At 37.4% G+C, this 22,529-nt stretch overlaps 1 protein-coding gene across 2 annotated transcripts in view; it reads right to left on the reverse strand.

Moving 5' to 3' along the window:
- The window catches only part of PTPRN2 (protein tyrosine phosphatase receptor type N2), a 634,777-nt gene that overhangs the window by 475,248 nt on the left and 137,000 nt on the right, over nucleotides 1-22,529 (reverse strand). The window lies entirely within an intron of this gene.

Below are 22,529 nucleotides of genomic sequence, written 5' to 3' on the forward strand. Positions count from 1 at the left end.
TTAGGCATACGGTTTATTTTATAAAGAATTTTCAGACTTCTGCTTCCCAAATCTTTAGATGTAAGACTTCTTTACTGACAATTCAGTGAGAGAAAACCTTAATGTTCAATGCCTACTATGTTGCAGATGAAAAGTGCAGCATCCAGAAATATAAATATTAATTTGCAGAAACTATGTGGATTTGCTGAAACATTTTTAATGCAGGAGCTGTGTGTTAGGCATTGGTAAATGAGAACTGAATCCATAATGGCTAGTAAAGGCTCATTTCAAGAAGTACCCTCTAATGAATGCAATAAAAGAAAGCTCCTCACAGAACAATGAGATATTAATGTGGCCTAATTTATTTAGCTCCATTCCATTTGTCTGAAATGACAGACTCTTCTCATCAATGTCTTTTCAAATCACACCTTCTAATTAATTTAGCTTCTTATTAGTCTTTATTTAGAGAATTGTTCATTTTGAGGCAAGCTTCCTGTGTATGTGTGGGAGGAACAGGGAGTTCAAACATTCAAATTACCTTTCTCCCTTTCATACAAAAGCCTAATTCAGAGTCTAGGTGCTTCACATACAATCTGACCATCTGCAATTCTGGGTCTCTGAGAAAGAAAGTGGTTTCATTTATTGTTCAAAATAGTTCTCTTCTATATAGTGATCCAAAGGAAGCAATTTAAATGCAACAAGTTTAATTAGCAAAATATTCTACTGCAATCCTAGTTTTAACACAGTAATTACTTCTGCTCTGATATTACATCTATGCTCCAAAAGGAGAACTACATCAGATGAGCAGAAAATAAGGGTAAGCATTAATTTGCAAACGTCCATTACTTTCTGTGCTACTTCACAGAGCTAAAAGACTACAAATGGGAACTACTGGCCCAGCTGTTCACTAAACACAAATAATGGCATAAAAGAAAATAAACCAAACCAGGATGCAGAAAAAGGGCATTATTAGCCCTCACTGTTAAACACAAATACCTCATTGAAATTAGCCAACTTTTCTTTCTTCGCCTTTCCAATCCTCCTGTCACTTACAACTGCCAAATTAAGTTAATCCAAATTAAAACCCTACATCTGAATCTAATTTTGCTACTGGAAACTAGGTTTAATTTGGAAACCACATAGGCAGATATGGTTTGGTTTTCTGACATGTAATGTGAAAAGCAGCCTAACAGCAGATTAAAATATTCGTCTCTGTTTAAAAACCTGTTGCAGTTGAAAATAAGCAAAGTATATAAATATCAGTCATCTTGTAAATGGATGGGTAACAGAAATAAGGTTCTGATTCAGAAAGGAAGGGAAGAACATTTCAGTGTTTAGGAACAAAATTGTTCAGAATGAAACATAACCTGAAACAGCCAGCTCCAGTTTTGAATGCCACCATTACTGGCTTCAAACAGTTAGGACAGAATCTATGTTTATATAAACAACTAATATTCCATGCTTTTTTTTTAGAGATTATGTACCTTAGAAATAATTCCAATCTTATTTTGGAAATCAGAAAAGCATACACATTCAGTAAAAATTAATGTTTTTTGTACAAAATATCATTTAAGGATATCTCCATGGATGCAAAGGCTAATTCACTCACAAACTCTAAAAGAGACCAAACCATTTTCCTAAACTCAGAGTTTTCAGAAACCTTTAGCCTACTTCCTTTGAATAGAACAAAACCCATTTAAATTCTAAAATTAACAATTAGCACATGAGCCTGAGCTGCATTATACAATCTATCCAAAAACACTGGGACTGCTTAGGGAGAAACTGCAAGTTACTTTGGCTTTTGTAGGTGAAATATGGGCATAATAAGCTTTGGAGAGGCTGCAACCACAAATAGCACTGGGCTCTGCTAAATGCAGCTCGAGGAGAGCAGAGTGAGAGTAGAATGCCCCAAGGAGTGGTTGGCAAATACCAGCTCTAAAATACAGAGGATCTTTGAGCCGGGGATTACAGTTAGACTGGAGTCGTGCAAATAATACATTTCATAGTTCCGCTGCTTTTTCTAAAAAAGTAGGAATTTTCCCAAACTTTTTCTGGGGTTTGGGCTTTTTTTTTGTTTGTTTTTGGGTGTGTTTTGGCTTTTTTAATTATTTTTTTTTAATTAATAAGGTTTCCGTGGCAAGATATAAGGCCTAAAAGAACAAATTGGGGTTGGGCATTCAATTTTCAGGGTGTCTTTTAAATAAACTTCCTTACAATTACACAGATTCCAGGGGAAGAAAGGCAAGGGAGAGCCTTTTTACCAAGAAAATATTGTCAAACGTGCCTCTCTTTTTCTTTCAAGAAACCTAAATGGAAGATGTGGCATTGGAAATGGCTTGGATCCAACACAAAGCTCATTTTTACTTAAATTACAGCTAATATTTAAAATGTCCAGTTTAGTGTGCCATGAACTATCCCAGTCCCTGTGGTATTTTCAGCAAGTCAGTACATGGTGCATCTTTCTGGACCCTGTTGTGCACCCAGCTGGCATCAAACAGTGAGAGAAATGCCCAAGGCTGGGCATAAAGCAAAAAAGAAAATGGAAAAGCTCCCAGATTTTACAGTAGATGTAGCAGGGCAGAGGAGGTTCAAAGCATGAGTGATGTTTTAATAACACCATACTCTGTATGTCTATATCTGCTCAGAATGTGTTCATACTGAACTTCCATTAAAGTTGTGTTAGGAGAGGGAACAGAACATGCAAAGGACATCTGCACTTCACACATGCCCAGGATGAGGGAAGGGTGAGGCTGATCAATACAGACATATGGTTGCTATTAAAGTGTTACCATTTCCTGTCAGTGAAAAGAAGAGATTTCCAAAATGATATCCTAAAAGTTATAGTTAGACCTGGAAAAATCTGCATTAACAGCAAGCTCATGTTGGCTTTTAGAGAGCTGCTGCATTTGTTTTCAAAGAAGAGGTTAGAACAGAAGAATAATATACCCATGTACCCAAGGAAACAGTGAAAAGCATCTTTATCCATTTGGCTATTTTGCTGATAGGTTTAATAGAAAGCAAACATAAACTTTTACAAGCCTTTATTTAAATTCTTGTATTTTGACAAATATTTATATATTTAAAAGTTAGATGCTAATATTAAAAGACTCAAATTTACTGTTACTCAGGTGCCAGTAAGACATCAAATAGTGTTAGATGCCTTGCATTAAAGACAACACCCTGGAGCATGGTAGATGTATTTACACTGAATATTTATCATCTTCTAGTGAAAAAATTACAACTGATAAATTAAACCATGAGCAAGTCAAAACACAGGTTCCAGAAGGCTGATTGTTGAGAGAGATTTAGACAAAAATGGAAAACACCCATCATTATTCATTATTATCGCCCATTTGTCATGAATTAGTGCATATTTAGGACCTCTATTACCTACTGAGGAAGTACCACGTTACATTCATGATTGACATCCAGGTACTGAATTATGGAAAAAGAGAGCACAAAAACCTAGTTTGAAACAGTTTTAAAGAGTTGATGGTGCCAGCATGTTCACTTGGTAAAGGAGATACGCATCAGGTGCTGAAGAGGTACTAAAATATCTTTGGAAACTTGAGCTAAGTAGCAACTTTGACCTTGAAGGCAACACTATTTGTGGGCAGCTGATTCTTTAAGTTTTTTTGGGCAGTTTCTTAAAAAAAACCAAATCTGTGTATAATAATTTGTCCTTGTCAAGAGAAACATATCCCATCCTGGAACCACTAGGTATGGCTAATCTGGTGATTGAAACCAAGATGTATCCAAGACATGGCACAGTTTTGAATAATACCAGCAAAAAAAAAATGAGTTCTCGTTGAGTGTCTTTTGCTACTGAAGCAAAGGTGTGAAGACTGGTAGAGATACTGGAGGTTGTCTGCAGGCAGCTGAAAGCTTGATGTATGTAAATTAAAGATTGTGCTGTGCAGTAATTAATTATTTAGATCTACATGCAGTGAAATTCTCACATGGTGCTGACAAGTGACCTTTGCAAGGAGCCTTCAAGCAGATGCTTTGAAGCACCTGGTTCTTCTGTTCTTCAAACTTCCTGCAGCAGCCAGAAAGGAAGCAGCTCTCCAGACAGTGTCAATACTCATATGCATGGACCAACCAATGTTTCAGCTTCCTTGCCCTAATTACCTGACAATTGGTAAAAAATTATAAAGTAGAGCTTTGTATAAAATTTAAGTTTTGCCCCATACTGCAATGATTGTGCTTTGCTCCTGTGTTGTGATATAAAGAAGTCCACAGACCCAGTGGTGTCAAATGGAAACTTCTGCCACCTCTGACTGCATCATCTGTGCTCTTGCAGTTAACCAGAGAAACTCCACTAATGTTTCTGCAGAGTTTCCAATGGGTATCATTCCTCAGCAACTTAACCTTCTGTAAGAAAAGAATGCTTTCTTCTCCTTGAATATGGACATCACTTCACACTCCTTCCCCCAGGTATTGGTTTAAGGTTCTGTAAAGTCCAGGACTAGTAAAAATGTCAGTGTTATAACCCACAGTTAGAGCCTGAGTTGCCTACTGCAGAGATTAAACCCTTTTCCAACGGGAAGCATAATATTTGCATCTCAAAAGTTGCATGATCGTGAACTTCACAGTCACAGATGTTAAACATTTTAGGAAGTATAAAAGAGATTGTTACAGTATTTTACTCTTCTCTCCCTGCTGTTTCCCATAGTATGGAGTTTGTTTGCAAAATCCCTTTTCAAAAATTAAAAAAAAAAGGGAAAGATTAAATGTTACTGTTCCTTGAAGAGGACGTTAAGTTGTATGCCAGGAGGCATCCAAAGATATAGTCCAAAAGTCCACATTCAACATTTACAAGTAAGCTCTTCAGCAAACAACATATTTTTAATATTCCATCTCTTTAAAAAGATTTGTTCATATTTTATACCTCTACTTTTATCTTCACTTTGCAAGTAAGGAAGAGATTATACAGATAGAGCAACACTGGCTTCCGCAGCGTCATTTCTCATAAAAATGTTTTGAAAATGTGAGTCCAAAGCTTCCTAACAGCAAATCCTCCCCAGTCTCCCTGCAGAGGTTGAGCAGAAAAGCTTCTGTTTGCAATCAGGGGGAGCTGCACTGCAGACCTGCGGTGCTCCGCAGAGAGCAGCCTTCCGAGGGGCAACCTCCCCCTGCTCAACTTTTAAAACCTCTTTGTCTTTTTTTTTTTTTTTTTTGCTTATCTCTGTAGTCCGTGGTTATTTTCCTCAGTGGTCCTTGGTTATTTCCATTTCAGAGCAGTAATAGTGGCATCTAGTGGACAGGGATCAGTCCTGGAGCACACACTGCTCACCTTCCTGATTTACTGCTGCCAGATTCATTGACCTCATCTCAATACAGAGCTGTGCACCTCAACCCACCCTCAGCCCACACTCATTCCCTATCCTCATGGCTGACAGGCATGGGGAAGCTTTCAAAGCAGTTATTTAAAATTCAGAAATATGATTTGAAAATAAAAGGCTGCGATATTTATTCCTAGAAGTAAAGCATAGTAAAGAAAGAAAGGAAAGTGCATATAGATTGCTGAACAAGAGTATGTTGTGCTATTCTGCTTTTGCTACTCTGTGAGGCACAAAACATTATGGAATAGAAGTAAATCCTCAACTTCAAGTAAAACACAGAGCATACTTTTGTATATTTACTTTGTAAATATAATAGGAACACCATGAAAAGCAGAAAACAATGATGTAAGATGCTCCAAATGTGAATTTTTTTTAGCCAACAAAAAAATTGCCATGCAGTGGATAACTAAAAGTCCAGTAAATCCACTCTTCCTCAGCTACTAAATAAACTGCTGCCTGGGAGGCAAAGGTAACTTGGTAAATTCTGCTGAAATCCAGATCACCTAACAGTCCTATAAAAGAACTTTAACAAGATTTATTGCCTCTTCTCACCTCTCTGGACACAGATATTTAAGAAAAAAGGTGGACAGCTGGTTTGCTTTCAAAAAATCCCCAAACCTAAACCCTGGAGTATTTCTGCTCATTGAAAGAATTGGGTAGGATGTTAGTGATTATAAAAGTGCTCATATTAAAAGCCAACATTACCAGCAGCACTAGTTAGCTGTTGTGCAAATACTGTGATAGGGCTGGGATTTGCAAAGCTCCAAATCATTCTGAGGCATGAATAGTTCCTCTGGGCATTACAGTCCCCTTGTCTCAAGTAGTAATTCTGAGAGCAAGTTCTGGAGGACTCAGTGCTTCCTTGAACAAAAAAAAAAAAAAAAAAAAAAAAAAAAAGGGTATAATCTTCAACAGAAAGGAAATAAAATTTCAGTAACTATTTCTGTGCTAACCTGCTAATTTAAGTGGTGGATTGGAAGGTCCTAAAGCATTATACACACTTTGACTTAGAGGTTTTATTTTTTTTTAAAGTTACAACAGAAATATGTAAATGGTAGAGAAAGTAACCTAAAAATCCTCAGTACAGCAAAAGGAGGGAAGGAAAGAACTGTGGAAAAAGTGAGTTACAGGCTAACAAAGCAAGAGGAGAGCAGGCTCGCCATGAAAGAAGTGCTGCCTGCTTCCAAAAAGCCCCTAAGTTATTCAGCTAAGAGAATGAGAGGTCCAGATTTCAATGCCTACTTTATGTGATTTGGAGCACAGAAAGGAAGCTCAGCCTTAACAGGTCATGCTTATGCCTTGCAAACAACGAAATAATGGCCATGCCTTGGGAGGAGAGGGCAGGAGGGACTTTAGGGAAAGCAAAAAGTAGAGATGAAAAGAAAGCAAGTCTTAACATTTTGCTGTTAGAGCTAATGTTGAAGTTGAATAATGCTTCAGTAACCTGGTACTTCTTAGAGAACCAAACTTGAACTTTCCACAGCTTAGGCAGCTATGTGGCATGAAAGTTATGTTTTAGGCTCCGTGATGAGGATAATAAAGGATCAGAAAACAGTGACTGAATCAACATCTTCCACATCCAGATAACTACTGCAGTCTGTAGCCACAGGAACCACCTGCCTCTAATTTTGATCAGAGGCAAATCCAGAAAATCTTTGAGAAAAAAACCCAAGAACTTCTAATTGTAATACGTTGAGAGGGCTTTTCTAAGCAAAACTATGCCTTCAGTATTAGCTGTGATGCTTCTACATCTAAATAAAAAAGAGCTTGCAATCAAAATGCTCTGAGCAGCAACTCCCTTTCTGGTCGATAGTGGTGGTAAAGAGAAAAGGGAGAAAAGATTTAAATATATAAATCCTCCTCCAAGAGGATAAATACTTTAAATTCAAGTATAAATCAAATATTAGTAGGCTTACAATAAAGCTATCTCTTCCTTTAACATATTTAGCCACTCGACTGCAAGGTTAACATGTAGGTTATCACCATACATTGATATCTCAATACTGAGAAACCTGAGCCATGTGCCACCCCCTATTTAGAAAAAGTTCTTTTTTCCAGGAAGACAAACAGAATACTGCATCACATTCTGACCATGTCATTACCAGATAGATATGAATAAACTAGAGAAGTTCACAGAAAAATGAAAGAAAGGAGGCAGTCACATGGAGCCTTAAGCATTGAGCTACCTGATTCTTTACAAGAAACACTAAACATTTATGCAACCTGGTTAATTAATTATTTATGACATTATGGGGAGAAATGGAGTGAAAAGGCAAAAATGAACATTCTGAATCAGAACAAGTTTCAAGCAGGGAGAAACTATTCTGGAGCTGTTCAGCTCCCTCCTGGAAGAGTAATGGAGCTCCTATTGCTTACACTGTTTAAAATTAAGCCAGAGCAACAAGGAATGATGAAACATGAACAATTTTTTTTTTTTAATTACTCAATATGCATTTATGAACAGAGGTTACTGGAGGGACTAAGAATTTATTTATGGAATCAATGAGATGCAAATGTACTAATGCTTATTTATGTACACTAATTTTCCAAGTATCACTGAGATGTACTTCAGTCACTTCAAGGATCCCCATTACATTTTTGGTTGGTGCCAAGAACCACTTTGGTGCTGGCAATGTCTTCACTGTGTGATCAGACTGTGGCTGCTCTTGCATCTGTATTCCCAAGGCAAATATAACTCTGCAAGGAAACATGTTCAGAAAAATAGATTTCTGCATTAAATTTTGAATTAAAAATAAAGTAGTGAAAGTTTTCACTTGTCCTAAGTGCCAAGAACTTATATTTTGAGTTAGTTATGTGTTTGCAGGAGACACTGCTGTTGTGAAAACAGGACTAATGACCATCCATTCATATTCACCAGCTGCAGTGTCCAATAATTTGAGAAAACTGGGTTATTTCTGTCCTTTGCCAAACTAGAAGCTTTCTAGATCTTTGCAGGACAATATTTACTGAGACAACAGATTGCTTTTGTAACCTGAGTTACTGAGTTTATTCCTAAATGGAACTGACATCAGACATGCATGGAATTATATCCATCGTGTTCCCTAGCTATGAAGTATTTTAAAAAACCTGGAAAATTATGTTATATGAACCTGAAAACATCAGCAGAAAATTTAAATGCAATCCTTTATGGAGGGGAGGGGAAATCCTTATAAACAGGGATAACTTCAGGGTGCTGCACCCTGCAGCCTGATTAAAACTGCTTGGAGCTATCTCAGAAATCTCTGCACTTTGCTCAAGTCTGAACTCTGCCTGCAGAAGCCACAGCACAACAAGCTGCCTCTGGCAGCTGAGGCATGGCACTGGAGCAGCCAGGCACCTCACTCAAACTTTGACATCAGGATGCCAACAGTTTCTGCTGAACAGCCTGAAGAACATGAAAAATCTGTCAGTTTTCAAGCAAGCTGTGCTTTGAAATAGCTAAATATGATGTCACATACCTCAGGCCACCTATCAGAAGCCACATCCAGAAAAGTTATCTGTTACAACTAATTAGAGGTCCTGACACAGCTTTGCCCTCCTGGTGTGACAGACCTGGAGCACTGCCCATAGCTTTGCTAATGGCAACAGAGCTTTAATGGCAGAAGTTACAGTCCTCCTTGCTTGACTCAAACACCAGAGTTCAGCCTGAGACAATTTGAGGGCAAAAACAAGGTTTGGGATATGTGAACATAACAGCTATAAATGGGAACAAGGAGGTGACATCATTCAGTATGCAGTACTGGTAAGGTCAGCATGGGAATACAGAGTTCTGGAGTCCAAATCTGAAGATGAATGATAAATTTTGGAAAGGGCACTGAGAGAAGAAAGATTATTTATGGGCTGGAAAAAGCCCTACAGTGAAATGCCTTTTCCAGCACAGAAGTCTTCAGCAGAGCAGATGATCTTTTGTCTCTAAGCAAGCCTGCAGACAGATGGAACAATACAGGAACAGAGATCAGGAACAGGGCTGGGAGCAGTTTTGGAAGTATTTATTCTCCTCAGTTTTGTGTGCTACTATTCAAAACAACTTTTAAAACTTGCAGTTTCTGAAATTGTTATAAGAATGGATCTGAACAGCAAGATTTCTTTTGCTTTTGCAATGCGTAGAGAGACCCCTCAATAGTTGTGATACGTGCAACTCCAAATTGCTTCCTATTTTACTCACAGAAAACACACAACTCACAAAAAATTCTTAATATTCATGCCTACTTATAAGTTGTAATGGACGTTTTCAGATACTGTATACAATTAAAAGCCATTCTTTAACTGGAATTTGGGGGCTGGATTTAAACTGCTCACGCCCACAGAGTATCCTGCAATTGGAATGGTTAAGTACAGAAGTTGTATTCTCATCAAATAAAAGAAGATAGAATAAAGAAGAATCATTTTGAACAAAATATTCATGCTACAAAAGGAGGAAATAACCATTCATCAAAGATGCAAAATAAAAAACTTAAAAGCCAGGACTTTAGAATCAGCAAAATAACCCACTGACATAATATTTTACTAATGAGCATCAAACTGTATCTTTCTAAATTTCTTCCTGATACTATATTGCTTATGAAGACCCAGATTCTTGATTAGAATAACAAAACCATGCAGAAAATATAAACTTTTTTTGTTATTGCTTCCTCCACTCCAGTGGGATGCTCTTCCAGCAGAAGCCATCACTTTTTTGTGTGTGTGTTTTGATAGATCTAACAGAAAGGGGTTGCAATCCTACATGAAGGAAAATTCTTCTACCCAAAATCTACTATTCTGAAGCTTCTGCTGCACTATTGACAATAACCACACACATTTAAATAATACTGCGGAAGTTATCACACGTATTAGATGGATAACTATTCACCCAGATTTCTGCACACAGATTATTTTCTTAAGCATGTCACCTCAGAGTTTCAACCTTTTGCCAGTGCTTTGCCATTCCTCACGTACCCAACAACCAGCCCAGCCTGCACTCCTGTTCTGGCCAACAGAGAGGTCTGCAAAGGGCCAGCAGATGCAGGGTGGTGGTGTGGGCATCACCAGGGACCTCTCCAAGGTCAAAATGACAAACAGAACTGCAGACTCACTGATGAAAGCAAAGGCATAAACCAATATTTTTTAAATTGAGAATGAAACAGAAATGTGGATCCTGAGGAAGGAAAATGTCACCAGCTTCTCTCCCTAGTCATATTTCAGCACTTATTTTCCAGTCAATAAAAATGTTTCTGTCTTGAAATGTAATTTGGATGTACTGAAACCAGAAAGATTTCCAAGCCACATACAGATAGAAGCAGATTTAGATGCATCCAGATGATTTTTGTTTAATCTACAATAGCATTTTCTCCCAAAGACATCAAGCGAAATAGTCAATTTTTATCTTCTAATCCAACTTCTGCATACCTGGTAGCTGCAGTAATTTTACTTTGTAGCTCATGTATTCCTTCAATGTCACTGAGAATGGGGAGTGAGAGACAGCTGTTACAAATATTTGCTCCTATCTTCGGTGTTTATGAATGTTCAGTGTAACAACAGGACATCCTATTTCTCTCACATCTGGAGCACCACCCTTTCAAATAAAAATGTTCCTCCCTAAGTCAAGGAACTACAGCCCATAAAACAACCTGCAAAATTTTAATAAATTCAAGATTTTAATGCCAGCACCCGAAGTGTTTTGCACAAATTTCATCTGCCGCAAAGTTCACATTCTGCCTAAACCACTGACTGCTGTCATATTTGGTGCAACTTGTTATGGGTGGAAAGATAAGCAGCAGGGCAGCAAAAAGAGGAGGTTTATCTCTGGCAGCTAATCTCCTCAATCAACAGCACTCAGCTCTGCTTAACAGCCGTTGCCAAGGAACGGAGACCAGCTTTTCTTATCGGCTTCATAATGTTTCATTGACTATTCAGACTAGAATAGAAAGCTGTGACACTCAGGGTTATAAGCACCACAAAATGAAAATGGCATATTATGTGGTATGAAGAAGAGAAATCTTTTAGCCCTCACCTTATCTGGACAGGGACTGTTACTCAAAAGAAAAAAAAAAAAAATCATCTATCATTTTCTGCTCTGCTTATTTTAATATCACAAAACAAACAGAAAAATATATCTACGTAAATAAGATTACTTTTTTAACATTGTTGGCAGGTCCTCAGCAATTCACTGACATTACTGATACCTCTTAAGCAGAAAGGCAAGGGTTGTGTAGATCCCCTATTACATTACTGAAAAGCAAGTGTTTCCTGCTTATTCTAAAGCTATTGCAGCAGCTTCAATGCTTTGAGGGATGTCTTCTCACAGGAGCAGTAATATTCCTCAAACCTTGATAACCATGACCAGAATAAGACAATCCATGCAAAACCAACAACTTTTCTTTAACAGTACTACTGCTCTTCTCTCCTCTCTTCATCTCTGCACAGATTTTGATTTTCAGGCTGAATATCGATACCCTTCATGTACTTGAACAGCAGAAAAAAAGGCCTTATTGCATCTCTTCTGATAATGAATTTTTAGTATGATAACCTTTGCTGAGTATCTGGTTACTAAAATTTAAATCTGGGGCCATCCAGAATCATGATGAATTGTAACTGTCACTGTATTTGCATCTTATAATCAGCATATACAAAATTATATCATTATCCACCACAGGAAAAAGTGGTAAATAAGTACAAGAACATGCTTAGACACATTCACTGCATCAGAATGAATCACCTAATGAAATACATCCAAAATTAGAAAATAAATATGTTTACCTTTTTTCCATCCCAACGAATGACTAACCATCCTCAAGTCTACATACCCAGAGGGCTATGAGGGTAGATTTCCAGAAACTGGAAGAAATATCCTAGAACAAATTTTGCAGTCATGGAATTCTCTGCTTTTCACACAAAGTTTAGGTATGGACTTAAGACAAATATTCATAAGCATTTGAGGCTGGCAAGTACTTCTGAAGGATGTCATGTTACCCAGTCTCTCTCTCTACAAGCTCCAATGCATTCAGTGACTCTTAAAGACATGCCTAAATTTCCATTCATTGCAAGCTTCCCAGGGGCTACTAGGAATATGTTTATGCTTAAAAAATGACTATTTGCTTAACCAACTGTCTTTACTGAAGCCTTAGTGTTGCATGGCTTTCTTGCTTTTCCACAGTTTTAGGAAAAAAGTGCAAAAATTACAAGCATTTGCAAATTGCTTTTAGTATCACACCACACCCTTCAGGAAATGTGAAAGCTTTGCTGTAACACAGAGCCTGTGGGATGAAGATGTGCTGAGGCAGAAACACACTTTTTTTTTTGCACTGAAGCTTCCTCTACAGATGTGATTTCAAAGTATTGACCACGCTTGGGTTGGAGTGTTTTAAATGGTTCTGGTGCAGTGGGATTGAGCTCTGGGCTCTTACATTTCGACTGGGATTGAGGAATTCATTTCACAAAGGCATAATTGTTGTCCTTTCAGTGGTAAATAACTTCTGAAATATCCTCCCAAAGCTCACCACACTCATATTAGTAAACCCATGGTTTTATCCACACAATGTGTTTAGACTACCTAGTGCAGGGTTATCACCTTCTCTATTTCATCTCCTTCCATTTTTTTAAATGAGAACAGCAAAATTTAAAATAAGAGAAAGCATTCTTTCTAATAAAAAATAAAGGTAATGTTTATTTTCATCCTAAACAGCCTGATTTTTAGAAAAAAGAGTTTTTAAATCTGACACACTTTACCAAACCTTACATATGAGACTGGACAGGTAATTTAGAGGAGCATTTGTGATAGATTTACTGCAAAGATACCAAAGAGAAAGAGGCATATGCTGCAGGTGATTTGGCTAAATTAAAATCTAAATCAATGAATTGAAGAGAGACACACCTTGATATGAATAAAAGCATGAGGCTGAGATGACTGGATTAACCATAACAAAAGAACAAACTCAAAAAATTCCATGGATTCAGCCTTAGCTGAGGTGCTTTTATCAGTTTTCATTCAGTTTGGCTTTACAGCTAATGAATACTAAGAGGAGGTGTTACACCTATTTCAACTTGCTTGACTACAATAATGAAGAGAAGATTCAAGTAGAGAGGTACTGGGTTTTCTTCTATCACTCAAATAAGAAAATTTATGAATTTAAATCAATTGCTTTATCATTAACTGATTATATTTAAAATTATTACTATTTAAATAATTTACTTTTATTTACATTTATTTTATGGTGTGTAAACACCAAAATATGTTTCCAAATATTTTCCTTCCCTTACACTTCCATGAAGATATATAAACTGTAGAAAAAACTGAGCACATCGTTAATTTTGGTTCCTCAGACTTTTGCTTTTTGCACTGAGCCAGGGAGTGACTGTGAAGATCTTGGTCATGGAGAGCTGACAAGCTTCACTGGAAGCAAAGGATGGCACAGACTGAAAGAAGCAGGATGTGTTTCATCTCTCCAGCTCAGAAGGGAATTCAGCCTGATAGAAGAGAGACCTCTTCAGCCATGACCACACAGTGCCACACAAAAGCTCTGCAGGTGATTGCAAGGCTCAAGTTTCAAGTCCCATCAAGAAGGGGTTCCAACCTGGGGCCAAGTGCTGCCATGTAAGGATGGATACATCCTGAAGTAGCTTTTTAAAATATTAGTCCCAGGAAAAACAACTAATTCTCTGGGAGTTCATAAAGAGTATCATACCTCAAAAATCCATTTAAATTTCTCTGAATAATGTATAATTGTTCCCTTACTCCTGTGCCATATCAGTAGTGACATTCCACTTGAACATTCACATCAGGATCCCTAAGGGCCAGGTCTTAAAAGCTGAGCACAGACACTTAAGGAGGAAAGGAATAAAAAATATCAGATAAGCAGAGACATGGAGATCCACAATTTTGTGTGTGCATAAAATCAGTTGCACAGGTTGTGTCACAGGCAACTAAACACTAACTGCAAATGCAGATACAGGAAGTATTTCCATATTCTACCCATGGAAAATGCACAGAACAAAACCAGGGCAGAGGTTACTGCTCTTGTTTTGACTTCTGTCTCCCAGAGGAATTCTGTTCCAAAACTGTAGTTTTAAAATCCCTGTCATGTTGTTTCTGTCCCTCCATGGTTTTGGTATCTGAAGAAAAAAGGGGAAAGGAATTGGCTGAATAGAAACTAATAGTACTAAACAGAGAGTGGAATAAAAATTTGGCAAAATAATTTGGCAAAAATCTTACTTCATCTCGAGTGTAAAATATTATACTCAAACCCAGCAGTAATTACAGAGATATACAGTTTTCACACAGATCCATCATTAGCCATCATTCAAGCAGAAGCATTAGAAGTGCCCTCTTTTTACCCACAGGCAATGCCTTATGCTAAGCTGATTCCACACATTTAAGGTATTTATTTTAACAGCACTCTGGGTTTGTGGGGTTTTTTTTTTTCCTTTTTTTTCTCTTTTTCTTTTTTTTTTTTCTTTTTTGTGTAAGAAGGCTTCAGAATAATTTCTACAAAACCAACATGGATCATCTTTAATTACTGCATTGCAACCATGGCTATTTAAAAACCCAGTCTCAGCAAAGTAGATGACAAACATTAATGAGCAGTAATGCACACATGGTATTGTAAATGAAAGGATAATGAAAGCAATTTATTTGAAAATTAAAATATGATTAAGAATGGCAGTCTGTACTAGGACCCAGATGCCAACGGAAAGCAACCAATGTGCAAGCAGACTGTCATTAATTTGGGAACCATACGAAATTGCTTTCATTTCTTCGACAGTTTTTAATATAAAGTATCTTAACTAATAGGCAGCACATATACACTGGAAGCCACAAGACCTATGGAGATTTTTAGAAGAAATGAAGAACAGTACACGGAAAGTCTCCAAGAGGAGACTCTCCAAGAGAGAAAGAGAGGAATACATTTGGAAGCTTTTTCCAATTTTAGGAGGGGTGAATTACACTCTGCAAAAGTGCCTCTCTGCACTGCCTGTGGAGAGCCTGTCAGTTCTTAACTCACACTCAGCAGAGACCTGAGGTGAGGTCAGGTGAAGCTGGAGCATATGTCCAAAGCAGGTGCTCACATCAGCATCTAAATAGGAACAGGACAGGGGTAAACCCAAAAAGCAGCTGCACTGACTTGGTTAATTTATGCAGAGGAGGTCTAGGAGCAATTTAACCACAATATTTCTCTCCCTCACAAGAGTTCATAAAGCTTTCTGTGACTATGCATGTCTGTGAAGGATCTAAATTGTTTCTATCTGCATGGTGTGGGATGCTAGTTCAAGTGCCCATCACTTCAAGGACCTCTGAACCTTTCTCCAAATCAGAGTATAAAATACCTTAAAAACATGAATTATTATTGTGATGTAGTAAAGTGAAATTGCTCTTTTCTTTCTTGAAGTATCTGCTTACCCCAAGTTGACACTGACACAACAGCAGACCGCTATTAAGTTGTCACATGTACTCATATTTAAGTAATCAAGTTTGAAAATTTCAACTTAAATAACTTCCTCAGAGACAATATGTCAGAGGGGCTTGAGTTCCATGACCAAGTACTAGCCTGTATGTCTCCAAGACCTACAAATATGTCAGGATGCATGGAAAAATTCATTCAGAATGGTTCCTCTTTTTAAAAAAAAATTGATTGAAGAAAAGTTGGAGCTCTGCTGAACAAAGCCCAAGAACTGCCCTGTTTTGAGGGTACTGAGCCCACTGGTTTTGTTCCAGCTGCAGCAGGTCAGGTATGAAACATTTATCAGCCCAATTTCAGAAATTAAACATAGTTGTTTGGATAGCTGTTCTCAGGAAGATCAAGTTCCTGCTAAGACTCATCTTCTGTTACAAAAATACACTCCATAAATGTATTAACCTGGACCTAACTCAGCACAAACAGCTGCTCAGAACAGATGATTATCCCAGTATGTTCAGTGTTGCTGCAGTCTCACCCAGAGTGCTCTGTGCAGCTCTGGCTTCTACAACTTAAGAAGGATGTGAAAATTATTAATGCATCCAAATGAAGGCAACAAAGCTGTGAAAGGGCTGGAAGGTATTTCATGGAGCAGGTAAGGACTTTGGGTTTGTCTGGTTTGGAGTAAAGAAACCTGAGGGGTGACCTTGTTGCTCTCTACAGCTTCCTGAGGCAGGGAATTGGAAAGGGATGTGCTGAGCTCTTCTCCTTGGGATCCAGTGATGGAATGCATGAGAATGGCTCAAAGCTGTGCTGGGAAGGTTTAGACTGGACATTAGGAAGCATGTTTTTAACAAGAGGATGGTCAGGTCGTGCCACAGGCTCTCTAGAGAGATGGTTGATGCTCCAATCCTGTCAGCGTTTAAGAGGCATTTGGACAATGCCCTTAACAACCTGCTTTTACTTCTGATCAACCCTGAAGTGCTCACAGAGCTGGACTGGATGATCCTCCTAAGTCCCTTCCAACTGAAATATTCTACTTTAAGCTCCAAAGCAGTGCAGAATACTCTGCTACTATGAGCAGGATTTTCATGTATATCTACAAAAATGCTTGTACAGTGTTCACAAGAAACATAGACTAAGCAAAATCAAGGTAATCAGTCAATAGCTTCTTTCATCATGTTGTTTCTTGAATATATTTTATGTACATAAATCATTTATCTCCCTGACAAAGGACACACCAGAAAAACCAAATTTTATCACTATGGCTCCCAAGAAATGCTATTTCCCACTCTCTCTAAGGTCTGAGGAGAACTTCCTATGCACAGTGAACACAAATTCTTCTATCAAGGATATACACTATTGAACACTGCAGACATATTCCATTCATTTTTGTCCTGGATATACTAATGTATACATTTATTACAACTGCAGAAGCAAATATATAATTATCTAAAACAAAACTGGCAAGATTTTAGGGATAAGAGCTCTACCCCAGCTGAGCTGTACTGGTATCTTCTGTCCACTAAAAGCACAGGAAAGACAAAGAAAACAGTTTTATCTGCAGAACTTCATGTGTTAACAAAAGGCTACTCTCTGGCCACAATAGATTTTCCCCCACACCCCTTCTTTTCTTCTTTCTCTAGTACTGCATTGCCTTAGATATTACTAAATTTTACACAGATTCTTAGAATTCTCAGCTTCTAATTATTTCTTTTCTGTCAGTCAAGCCAATCACTCAACGTATCTTCTTAAAAACTGCTTCGATCTCTGTTTGAACAATGCCACTTTTGGGTAGGTGACAAGGGCTAATCATCAATGAAAAAATATAAATAGAACCAATGGCTGCTTAAAACTATATTTTAATCCTTAGGAAATCCACTGGGATATTAACAAAAGGTGGTTTTGTCTGCAAAAAGGCATTAACATAGCCATTTATAAAACTAATAGGAAAGCAAGCAGTGCTCCAGTAATAATGAAAGTACACTGCAGAATAACATTATGGAAATACGATACCAAATTGAAGAATTGACCTTGGGGCCCTGGCTTATCCTGGATGAAGATGACTTGTGAAATGAAAATTTGGCTGTAATTTGCTCTTGCCTTCCCTAAAAGGTTGAAGGCATTTCTATTTCAAATGAATAAAATGACTGTTAATTTCCTAGCATTAAGCAGGATATTCTTAAATATAGTCATTTAAGGGGTTTGAAATATATTTTCGAGTCTTATTGTTAGAAAACTTGAACTGGTTTTCTGTGATTTCTACCACAGTCAATCTCTAACAGTTAATTTTTAAATCACTTCAGAGAGGAATGTGTGCTACAGCCGAATCAGCTTGATGCACTAAAGTATCAAGTGTTTATTCTAAAAAGGATACATTGGTCCCAGCATTTGATACTATAAGTGAGCACGAAATACAGAACAGGAGCATATTCCTTCAAATAATCATATCACTTTCAAATAATGGTAAAAAGTTATAATCTGTTATAGAAAAAAAACCCAACAGCTAAAAATATGAGCTTGATAGTTTTAACACAAGACATTAAATATCAGGCATCCCATTTCAGGAAATGGGCAAATGTCACAATATGGTGGCTGAAGTCAGAACTGAAATAATTTAAAAGAAAGCAGAAGGTGCAGGAGGATAATACTATATGCAATGTCAAAAATTTGCATGCTGCACTGTTTGTGAAGGTAGCAGGCATATATCAAATAGCACCAAGAACCAAAGGGGAGGAACATGTGCTGTAAGAACCACAAGTTGTAAAGCATGCCTTTTACATCAGCAGTTTTAATTATTGATATCATTGCAGTGCCTGGCATCCTTAATAATTGTTCAGGGAACATGTAAAATACAAACATGCAAAAACAACAAACTCCCATCCCTATATATTGACATATAATTGTATTTTATATGTGCAGATATATATATTAACATATTACATACATATATAAAACAAAATAACAATCTAAAATACTCTCCCCCAAGGAGTGTTTATGGCATTCAGACATAGATACACGAAGTTAGAGCTTGGCAATGCCAGGCAGGATGGCAAGCAATACTAAACACAGTCCAGTCCCCAGAGCACACTTTGTATGCTCCATGGAGGAGAATTGCAAGAAGGAATCTGAAGGACAGCTTTAAGTCAGCTCATGAATGGTTACAAACAGCATCAGTCAAACACAGTGGGTACGAGGGAGAAGGGCAAAGGTGTTGATTTGAAAATGCATACAAAGTAGATAAATCCAGAAGTAACTGGTAAAAGAGAAAGAGGAATTAAAACCTGTGTTATTTATTTCTAAAAATAAACCCAATGCGTTCAAAGTCTGTATTCAATATAAGAAAAAAATCTCAAATTGCATGTCCAAACACAAAGAATTGAAATCTGTTAGTATTTTACCAAATCTCAAATTTAAAAAGCCCCATATTTATCAAATTAGCAACCTCTTACAAGATCTTGCTATTCAGTACTATTTTTGTTTGTTCACTAAAGTAGAATCCAGCACAAACAGGGAAAACCTTTCAGAAAGCCATGATTTCTAGGACAATTTTATTCAGTAGCAGATTACCAAACTCCTTAAAAAAAATATTTTTCTTGTTTCATCCTACAGCAGATTAATATTCAATCTACTACTTTGCACCAGAGATAACATAAAATAATGCAATTTAGATTTCATGCCCTCATCAAGCCACAGTCCCAGCTTTAGAGAGAGCCCTGCAGCTCCTTTTGCTGTGCTACAGAACCTCCTTGGGCACTGACATTTGGCCTGCAGCAGCAACACATTGGAGAGGTCTTTGGATGGTTTTGTCCCAGCTAATCCCTTCCACAGTAAACACATGGATAGCTCAGGGGCTACAGCATTTCAAGGCACACCTGCAGGAGTCAGTGCACCTCTGGCTGGCTTTGACTGGAGATGGATCCCTCTCTGCTGCTCAGATGCAGGGCCAGATAGCAGGTCCCAGCCATTTCTGTAGCCTCCATGGCCATGTATTTTTAAGAAGAGAGCATAATCAGCAGTGGATATTGATTTTTTCCAGAATGTTTTCCTTGAAATATAATAAGCATCTCACAAGTACCTGACACCATTAGCAGAAGTGCAATTTTGTGTCACAGGCAGCAAAGCAACTGAGTTTAAAGGCAAGTATAAGACAAGAAAAATGAAAGGAATTCCCTCTAATATGTGTGGCACATAACACATTTTTATGATATAAATATACCAAGCTTCTCATTGTTTGTTCAAAGTTCCCATCTGGAAGGTGGCTCCAGAGCCCAAACTCCTGGAAGAATCCTCTGACTCTGAAGCTACTCATGAGTCTTTAATACCCCTCTGTTCTCATGCTAATGCTGGCCTTAAACAGACCTTTTATCTCCCTGGTCTTTTATCAACCACATACGGACAATATCAGCTACATCATCCTGTATCCTCTGCATATCTGGTATCATCTCTCAAGGTGTAATGTGCAAAGCTAACTAGGATGTCCTCCTCTAGTTTCCTCATTGATTCTCTAATCTTATCAGCCTTCTTTTCCCATCCTCCAGCCCCAACAAAACTTTCTGCAATACATTTAAAAGGAAATGTCTGTGTGGGTATTTCAGGTGAAGTTTTGTTAATGTTATGCACATTGCTACTTGTTTCTCTCTTCCTCTGTGTCCCGGATAGATGCATTCTAAAATTGTTCATGGTCTTTCACAGTAATGCCATGGTAAGGATGAAAATTACATACAAGCCCTTCTCCTCCACCACTTCCAACTGGGAATGTTCTCATAATAGTCAAGTTTTTGGTCACTGCCTGTTCCAACTTTCATTCTGTACTACTCATGTGAGTTTATCACTCTACTTCTCAGCACTGCACACTCTTTTCATCGTATTCTTCTCTTTTTGTCAAGAAAGAAGGTCTGTTTCCTTTCAGTACTATCTTAATATTTGTCCCAAAGTCAATAATAAGAATATAAAGAGAGATCTTTTAGAAAATCAGTTCTTCAGAAACTCTTTTACAAAGCCCAGTCTAAGTACTTCTCTCATTAATACTTCCCATTGACATATTCTATTATGACATTGTATTAACTTTACAATTCCTTCAATAGTTTCTGTACTCTGAAATTTAAATACAAGTTTCTTACACAGACCAGCCAATGTTTTACTGACATTCAGTTGATGCCATTGCCTCTATTTACCATCTAGAAAGTTAGTTCTCTTTCAAAAATAAAAGAGGACAAAGCAAAGCAAAGTGTTTTGGGTCATTGGTATGATTCATCTTGGGTAGATTTATACTGTTGTCTTCCCCTTTAGCTCAGATCAGATTCCTCAGTTCATGTTTGCTTGCTTCAAACATAAGCACGACTAACTCTCCTCCACCTGCACTGCTGTGTTTACAATACCTGCTGCCAGAATCACCATTCTGGAAAGTGGAATGGAGATTATACAGCATCAAGTTCCTTAAATGGGTTTTCCTTTCTTTGGAGTAATTTCTGGTTTCGCTAGAGTTTGCTTATCTCAGTTAATGTCAATCTCCTTAAAGAAAGAAAAAAGGCAAAGCATTAATATAGCCATAATATTGTCTCCTTTGAAAACCTTCACTGGCATGAAAGTAGTTCTGCTGGAAGATCTGTTCCTGTCTTATCACCTGGAATATTTACTGATGAGGGCCAATAGTAGGAACTGCTGCTTTGTATAGCTCTGTCCACTTACAAGGCCTTGTTTGGAATAACTACTTCCAGATGGATATTTTAGTGACACATGGTCCATGCAACCTCAGCCATTAACTAGACAAGAGAAAAAAAAATTAGATATGTAAAAGTATACATACCTTTATTCTGATAATGCATTTCTTGACTAGTATTTAGAGGATTAAACAGGAAAGGACCAAGTGAGAAGAATCAAAAGAGGTCTAATACACTACCAGTGGTGTCTTTCAAGAGATTTCACATGCTAAAAGCAAAGCCTAATACATAGATGCCCTGAGGAGATTCTGTGCTTCAAACACAGCCTCTTTCTTACTCACTCAGCAAAACCTCTCTGTATTTTCCAAAATACAGCAACTGAGTTGATGGCAAGAGGAGCTCACAGCTCTGCACACTCATAACTTGACATCTCCTTTCCAATACTTGCACCAACCTAATAGTTTTTCAGGAAACCACAATAGCAAAGGTTTCTACAATAGTTAACATGATTTCTGAGCCTCCCCTGTATGGCTGCACTTATTGATATGTTAATTATTTCTTTAGAAAACATATGTAACTAATACAAAACAAGGGCACACTTGTAGAGAGATATAAATAGAGGTATTTCTCATATCAGTTTATATAATTCACTACCAGATAATGGTATTATGTCAAAGAGTTGTTAAAGAAACACTTCAAATTTGATTCACACAACTACAGAACATGCAAATTCTGAAATAGGATTAAAGTATATGAAGTCGATCTATCATGTTTCATGATAAAGACAAGCAATGTGGTTAGTAAGAAATTTCTGCACTGAAATTAGCATGTGGACTGACTATTGTATTTGTTGAACCTCAAAGTGCTCCCATTTTATTCTAGCAGGAAGAGAATTGTTAAAGATAAAAGAATACATCCATTTTTTGCAGGCTTGCAAGTTCAAAGATAAAAAACAAATAAAGGAAAAAATCCTGCAGTTTGTTAAAAGTCTGAGATATAGAATACATCCTTTCTACTTCAATGTAATAGCATTTTTATTAGTAGACTTAAGCTGGAAGTCTAACTAAAACAAAAAAAAAAAAACCACCAGAACTGACAAAAATAAATGACACAAAAAGCTCTCACTCTCTTCAGCGTTCAGAAAAGTGAATTAACATATTTATTGAATTACATTG

Source organism: Lichenostomus cassidix, chromosome 2 (assembly GCF_008360975.1).
Source record: "Lichenostomus cassidix isolate B80296 chromosome 2, HeHo_3.0, whole genome shotgun sequence".
Lineage (NCBI taxonomy): Eukaryota > Metazoa > Chordata > Aves > Passeriformes > Meliphagidae > Lichenostomus > Lichenostomus cassidix.